This window comes from Lygodium microphyllum, chromosome 18 (genome assembly GCF_053477565.2).
Source record: "Lygodium microphyllum isolate KBCC chromosome 18, Lygodium_microphyllum_v1.1.10, whole genome shotgun sequence".
NCBI lineage: Eukaryota > Viridiplantae > Streptophyta > Polypodiopsida > Schizaeales > Lygodiaceae > Lygodium > Lygodium microphyllum.
In genome coordinates, this window is record NC_141152.1 from 100,318,656 (window position 1) to 100,326,356 (window position 7,701).

Here is a 7,701-nt window from a genome sequence, read left to right on the forward strand (position 1 = left end):
CTACCCATCATGTTGAAGATTCTACATAAGGAAGTTCAACTAATATGTTTCCATCATACCTCATTAGTAACTCCTCAACTCATATGATCTCCTTTACCATTATGAATGTTTATTTCAAGAAACTCTTGTCTAGATGTTGTCTAAGCAATGTAGCAACACTATTAGTGAGCTAGCTAAAATCGAGTGAGGGTGAAGCAATACTCACATCAATGGTTGCACCATACACAATAAAGGTTCTTTCAAATCGAGTATCCAAATGCTATATGTGAGCACCACTTGCTATTATGGAAAGTGCCTCAAAAGAAAAGTCACCAGGTTGTGAATCAAACATTTGATGCATATTGATGGTTTTTTTCCATGAATCCAAATGTTGCAACAACTATGTCACTAAAAGAATAAAGAATGAATTGATAATGATGGATGCCCAGCACCTGTAGGGCACAAGTGTGTGGGTAACTAATACATGATGCAGGTATTGTCAGTGTAACTAATACATGAGTAGCTAGGCACAAGCACCTTTATCCCCAACAACCTCCCAATGAAAGGTGAATGTGTCCCTATTGAGGAAAGAATAAGAAAAAAGTGACAAAGTACAAGTGTGCATAGACTACAATAGGGTGAGAAAAGCCATCATCTCATCCAATGCCCATCAACTTCCTAGGAAATGAAAAATGCTTCATTGAGAGACTTTTACTAAGTAGATCGATAGGATTTTGGTCAATTGTGATCTTGACAAGCTCAATGGACTTGTCCTCAATGACCTCTCTAATAAAGTGGTAATGCACCTCAATGTGCTTCGTCTTCACAGCATGGAAGACCGGATTCTTGGCCAACTGAATAGCACTCATAGAATTTGAATGCAGTGTAGAGACCATATCAGTAATGCCAAGGTCTTTCACCAGACAACCTAACTAGAGAGCCTCCTTACAAGCCTCAGTGGTGGCTACAACATACTTTGCCTCAGTAGTAGATAGGGCTTGCATTTTGGTACCCTTGACATCCAAAGAAACAATACCTCCAGCAAAGGTAAAGACATAGCTAGAGGTGGACTTCCTACTATGTGCATGGGCCTACATAATCAAAGTCAACGTATCCCATGACTCCTGTATCCTGGCTACCATAATAGATGCAAATGGTTGTTGTGCCCTTGAAATACCACATGATACCCTTGACAGTATCATAATCAAAGTCAATATATCCCATGACTCCTATATCTTAACCGCGATAACAGATGCACATGGTTGTTGTGCCCTTTAGGTACCACATGATACCCTTGATGGCATCCCAATGTCATCTATTAGGTGTAGCCATATAGGGGGCCACAATTCCCACTACAAATGCTATGTTAGGGTGAGTGGCTATCATGGCATACATCAAACTACACATTGCAGATCTATAAGGGATCTTGGCCATCTTGGCCTTCTGTTGATCAAAATGCAAACAATTAGCCTAACTAACCTTCACATGAGAAAGTAAAGAACAATGAATAGGCTTAATATTTTGCAGATGAAACTGCTCAAGGACCTTTTGAATGTACTATTTATGTTATAAGTAAAGGAGTCCCTTAGAGCAATCATGTGTAATGTGCATCCCAAGAATATATGAGGCATGTCAATATCCTTCATCTCAAAGCTCTTCTTAAGCTGACCTTTCAAGGCATCCAACTTATCATGAGTACTCCTAATATTCAGCATATCATCCACATGGAGGATTGGAGTCTTCAAAATGGATATTCTCTTCATATGAACGTGTTTTTCCATGCAATGTGTCCTAACAAGAATATGGTATGAAATAGAACTTCCTGCCCATCCAAACATGATTTTAGGAAATATGTGAATTTGTGTCCATGCTATGTAACCAATCAAGCGATGCTTCCACACGAAATTTATGGATCACTGAAGAATTGTGCCTAGCATATCTACATGTGCTCATGCATTATATAATATGCAAATACATTTCCTTGATTATATTTAATCCTTAACCTCGTCTCTCAACAAAGAATATGTTAGACTGGGCTCCACCCACACAAAAAAATGATGGTCCTCAAGATGTTGACCAAATAAACAACCATCTCACAACTGGCAGCGTCCTTTTCACGACCCTCAAACCCACCCAATCACATTTTCCACTCAACCAAAGATTCCTAATTTGGTGATGAAAAATCCATCTCTCGTGCATGCAAGAAATAGTGCACTGCTCATTGAAGATGCTCTCTCAAGTGCACACATCTAAGATTTACTACATGTAGATATAGCAAGCCTCGTGTTGTGATAGTGCTCAATGATGGTGCAAAATGTGCTTCAACCCAACCCTTTGGCATGAAAGTAATTGATAAAATCAGGAGAAAATCCTCGAGTGTAGTGCATCAAAGAAGTGCAAGGTGAAGTGCTCATGAACCCGTAGTTTCTATAATGTGTAAGATTCTTGGCAAGAAAACATACTTGTTCCATGATGTTCCACAGTTACTACTGGTGAGCTCTAGCTCCAATTTGACTAAAAAAATACCAAACTTGACCAAGACCATCAAGTTTTCACACCCAAAAAATCCAAACAAAATGAAAAAAACAAATCCTAAACTAGACAAATCTAGAAAATCCAACTACAAAATGTCAAAATAAACAGTCATACAAAGCTCTGACTATAAAAAATCCAACCTATCTATAGTTTTACGATGGATTTTTAGTTTTTGGAAAAATGCTTGGCATCAAAACCTCAAGTTCTAATGATTCTGAAGAGGGTTCTACCACTGAGGAGGTTTACCAAGTATGTTTAAATGAACCAATAGAGAGACAAAGGATAGGATTCGTGATGCTAATGTGATAGAGTTGGATCTTGGGACTCCCAATGATTCCTAGCCCATGAAACTTAGCACTATGTTATCTATTGATGAGCGTACAAATTATGTAGCACTCCTACAAGAGTCTAGGGATATATTTGTATGGCGTTATGATGAACTGAAGGGGATTTTCCCCTCGATTATTATATATATAATCCCGTTGAAAGAAGATAGTAAGCCAGTGAGGCAGAAGGTTAGACGTTGTTAGAGGGGTTTTAGTCGAAAGGTCATATCCACCAAGGATCAAAGAGAAGCAAGTAGAGAATAGGAGGTAGAAGAGAAGAAAAAGAATAGGTAAGAGGTACACAAGATAAAGATAATAAGCACAATGAATCAAAGCATTATGTATTGATAGAACCTCAGAAGATAAACAAATTCCTTGTTTGGCACTACTCAAAAGAAATTTCCAAGCATTAGATCTCCTCGAGCTTGTAAAAGAGTAGGGATAGACGGATAGGACACAGATTAGCATGGAAATACCCAGTTATACTGATAAGGTATATAAGGTGTTGAGAGACCTAATTAGGGCATCAGTTTTATCAATAATCAAGTCTCTTTTCTCCTTTCTTCCAGCTTTCATGGCTTCCCTCCTCTTTCTCTCTATTTTCATGTCTTTCTCTCTCTTTTGCTAGTATTTCTCTCTTCCTCTTTCATATTCTTCCTCTTTCTCTCTCCTCTCTGCAGTCTCTCCCTTCTCTCCTTCTCTCTCCTAGATCTCATTCATTACAGTTGGTATCAGAGCCTAGTTTTTAGGTCCTTCCTTTCTCTCTCCTTCCTTTCGATTTAGTTCCTTTTTCAGTCTTAGGAAACCCTACTGTGCCGCACAGGTACAACATTGAAGAACCCATCAAGAAGTACTATAGAGATGGCAGCTTTCTTGGGAGTTTACACAACTATGGCAAGAGGCTTGACAGAATTTGGAGGCCAATAGACAAAGATGGCAGCTTGTTTTTCAACCCCAAGCCAATTTTGAAGAGGTCAGTGTTGGAAGGTCAGTGTTGGATGCATTGCGGGTGAGCGGCAAACTATGAGAATACAAGCCAAATACCTTGGATCCTTAAGCTCTACCTCTCTGGCTACAGTCACTCCATCGTTGACGATTTTGGGGGAGCCATACTTGCTCTCTAGCTCATAGACTAAGTTTTCTCAATGCCTCTCGATATCTGGATAGGATTGGCACCTGCAACAACCACCTTCACATCCTCTGCAATGAGCTCTTGAGCAAGCACGACCGATGTGGTGGTGCCATCTCCGGCCAGGTCCTTGGTCTTCGCAGCAACTTGCCACACAATTTCTGGATCCTGAAGCTTCCATTCATCACCATAGACTTGAGAGTTCTTGATCCTCAAGCTCTACCTCTTTGGTTACAATCACTCCATCATTAACAATTTTGGGGGAGACATACTTGATCTCAAGATTACTGACTTCACAAATCTCCTTGAGGGATTTGTATCGCGGGGCTTGGCTGGACGAGTTGTTGGAAGGGGTTCCAGTGCACGTAACTGGTTCATTGGTTCCGCAGGTGGAGAAGGAGGGTTGAGAGGTGAGAGAGCTTCATCAGCTTGAAGAGGGTCAGCAGAGTTTGGGCAAGGATTATCACCACTTTAGAGGATGAAGTAGGTTGATTTGTGGGACCTGCATTTGAAACTCTTCTTGGAGATGGTCCTGACTTGGGAGTCCAGCGCCATTGAGCATCACCGGGAGAAGAGCGCTCAGGAATCAAGGGATTGGGTGATTCATGGGCATTAAAAATTGGTATCTTCACCCTACTTGTGGGGTCTACTTGTGAGAGAACCCATGAGGAAGAAAATATGACAGTGTGAGCTATTGCATACATTGATGCAAACTCTTGACATGCACCACCCAATCAAGTAGGCCAGTGTCTGCTCCTGCAAGCTCTGCTGGGATGACATTAGTCATCAACAACATCATTGCCACCATGCCTTTTGCCAAGACTCATTAAAGGAGCACCGCCACCATGCCTTCTTCTAAGGCTCATCAAAGGAACAGATCAGTCAGACCATGGCAAGGGACATGAGGAGCTATGCAGTGCACCAAGTTTTCACGATTCCTATTGTTTGCTGGCACGCTCGCCCAGACTTGCCATCCTTTGCAACCTGCCTACTCCCTATGTACCCCCTGCACAGATAATCTTGCATGCGGCTCTTCTACTAGCAGGCAGGCAGGTGCAAGTTTTGTTTCGATTTCATTCGAAGCCAGGAGGAAAATGCTTGTGTGCAAGGCCATCGAGATCAAGGTGTAGCCCATACTTCCAACAGCCACTTTCAGCCTGCTCCTGCTTGTAGAAGGGGAGACGCCCTCTCAGGTCATTCTTTATTCCTCGACAGGGAACGAATGTCTCCTCCATTGCGATGGCCATAGCCACAACCGGGCATCAAGTTGGAATAACCTGCAGGGATTCCACTATGTTGCTGAGAAATGTAGAGCTTGGTTTGACAGGTTAGAGTTATTGCGCCCTTATGGCATTCCAAACAGTCTCTGATTGATATCTTTTACCTCAACGATTCAACATCAAGAAATTGGCATGCCTTCATTGTCACCTGTCGGCCAGCCTAAAGCAATTCTTGTCGAATTAGAGGATGAGATTGTAAATTTTAAGGATTATAAGGCTGTTGGTGGTGAACCTCCTCCCTCACCACCTATGAAGGAAGATGCGCCGAAAGCAGATACACATGAAAGGTACTGGCCCTAATGAACGTGTCATAAAGGTCGATGTTGAAGAGTTTTTAGCTTCTGGTGCTCCAGCTCCCGCAAAAATAGTTGAGAAGCCACACAAGACTCTTGGCTGAGTGCAACAGTTCTTGGACAGATGAGTTCAGCCAATTGTATCATAACATCAACATTAGTGTTGCTGTGCAGACTGACTATGGTATGCTTATACCTGTCGTGCAGAATGCCCACAAGAAAGGTCATCTCAAACTTGGGTAGCCCACTCACTTTAGAACTGTCCTTGTGAACCACATGACTTGGCCTTGCCGACAACAGGATAAATTCTGGACCAAGCAATGGATATCATGTACGCATCATAGAGGCATACTATCAGGAAAACCCACTGCTGTGACTCAATCTACTTGCTCCAAACGGTATTACCAATAGCTCCAAATCGAACTAGAAGGATGTCTTGTCTGATTGCAAGGATTCTTTGAATAAACCTCCTGATGCCATTAGCACCAGATCTTGCAGCAAGGTCTTCTTCTGAAGCAGCAACAAGGATTGGGACTGCATCCAATCCTTGCTCCAGGACATCATTAATTATCTCATTGTAATGGTCTACAGCCACTTGGTTCAAACCAACATTGCCAGTAACATAATAAATTTTGGACCAAGCAATGGATATCATGTATGCATCACAGAGGCATACTATCAGGAAAACCCGCTCCTGTGACTCAATCTGCTTGCTCAAGCTATGCTGAGGCCACTCAATTTTTGGATCTATTGAGTGACTATTTCAATAGACCTTATGGGGAAGATCTAATATCTGTTGATCATGATTGGCACACTCCTAGCCTCCTCTCCAACTTCACTCCCTTTTGCATCACACACTAGTTCGCCCCAAATTGCACTGGTGCTGAACCAATTGATGCGTACATTTCACCCATTGTGTTGACACAGACTTTGGAAGGTTGCAGATTGGAACCGTTCTTGAAGTAAAATGAAATTGGTTGGTGATCCATCTTTCAAATTTGAATCCCCCAAAAATTGGACATAAAGTAGAGGATTGGTGAAGAAAGGGGATGAGACTGGATGCAAGGCTCCAAATTGATCCTGCACATATGAACTGCTAATTTACTAGTCTGAGATGAAGGATTCATTGTTGCTGCCAACACCATTAGAGGCATCTTCTATCAGATCTTCGCATATGATTTGAGTGCAAACAAAATTCTGTTGGCTTGGAAGGGAGCAGCAGTAGTTGTTTCTAGTGAAGCTGGTGTGATAGAGCACAGAGCAGTAGTAGTTGCTTCTGGTGAAGCTGGTGTGATAGAATATCTGCTTCAATCACAACTAAGTGATTAGTCTGGCAGAGAGTATTTCCATGCTTTGGCAAATTGCAGGAAATTGATCAACCTTGGTGGTTTCAAGATTCCATGGAAAAGATCAAAAGCTCCAAATTGTTTAACACCTTGTGTCAATAAGTTAGTTCAAAGCATTGATTATTGAATCCTCAACCTCTTTCATAGTAACCTATGGCTGCGATGGATCAACATTGCAAAGGTTGATGCTTGTCAGCCCTCAAAAGGCTATTAGGAACCACAAATTGGGGAATTTTGGCTCTATACCTTCATTCTCATTGTTGAGCGTCTCTCATAGTGCTTGCATCTTGGACATTCCTCTTCCTCGAGTCTAGGATAGCTAGGCACTTTAGCACTATTGAGGCGTCAATCTTCCTTTTGGACTCTTCATCAAGTAACCCGAAGTGTACTACTACGGAGCGTTACAACTATGCGGTATGCCTATGCCTTTGATTGGCAATCTTGGTAATGATGCTTATGATTGGTCTTGAGATATCATGTCTGGTAAGGTTATTGAGCATGGGCTCTATAGCTTGATTCGAAGAGGGCATCCCCCCCTTTGATCTGAACTAAAAATATCCCCATTCTTCCCTACGGTTTGGCAGATACGCTCAGTTTTGTGCTCAGAGGTACTGTGGGACACGCAGTAGTCCTACAGAGTCAGCCCACAAAAGTCTATTACAGCAAAGCCTTCTTGTGTGACTGAGTGCAGGCCCCATAGCTCAATTCAAAGAGGGAATCCCCCCCTTTTATCTGAACCAAAAATCCCCCCATTCCGCCCTACGGTTTGGGAGATAAACTCAATTTTGTGCTCAGAGGTACTGTGGGACAGGC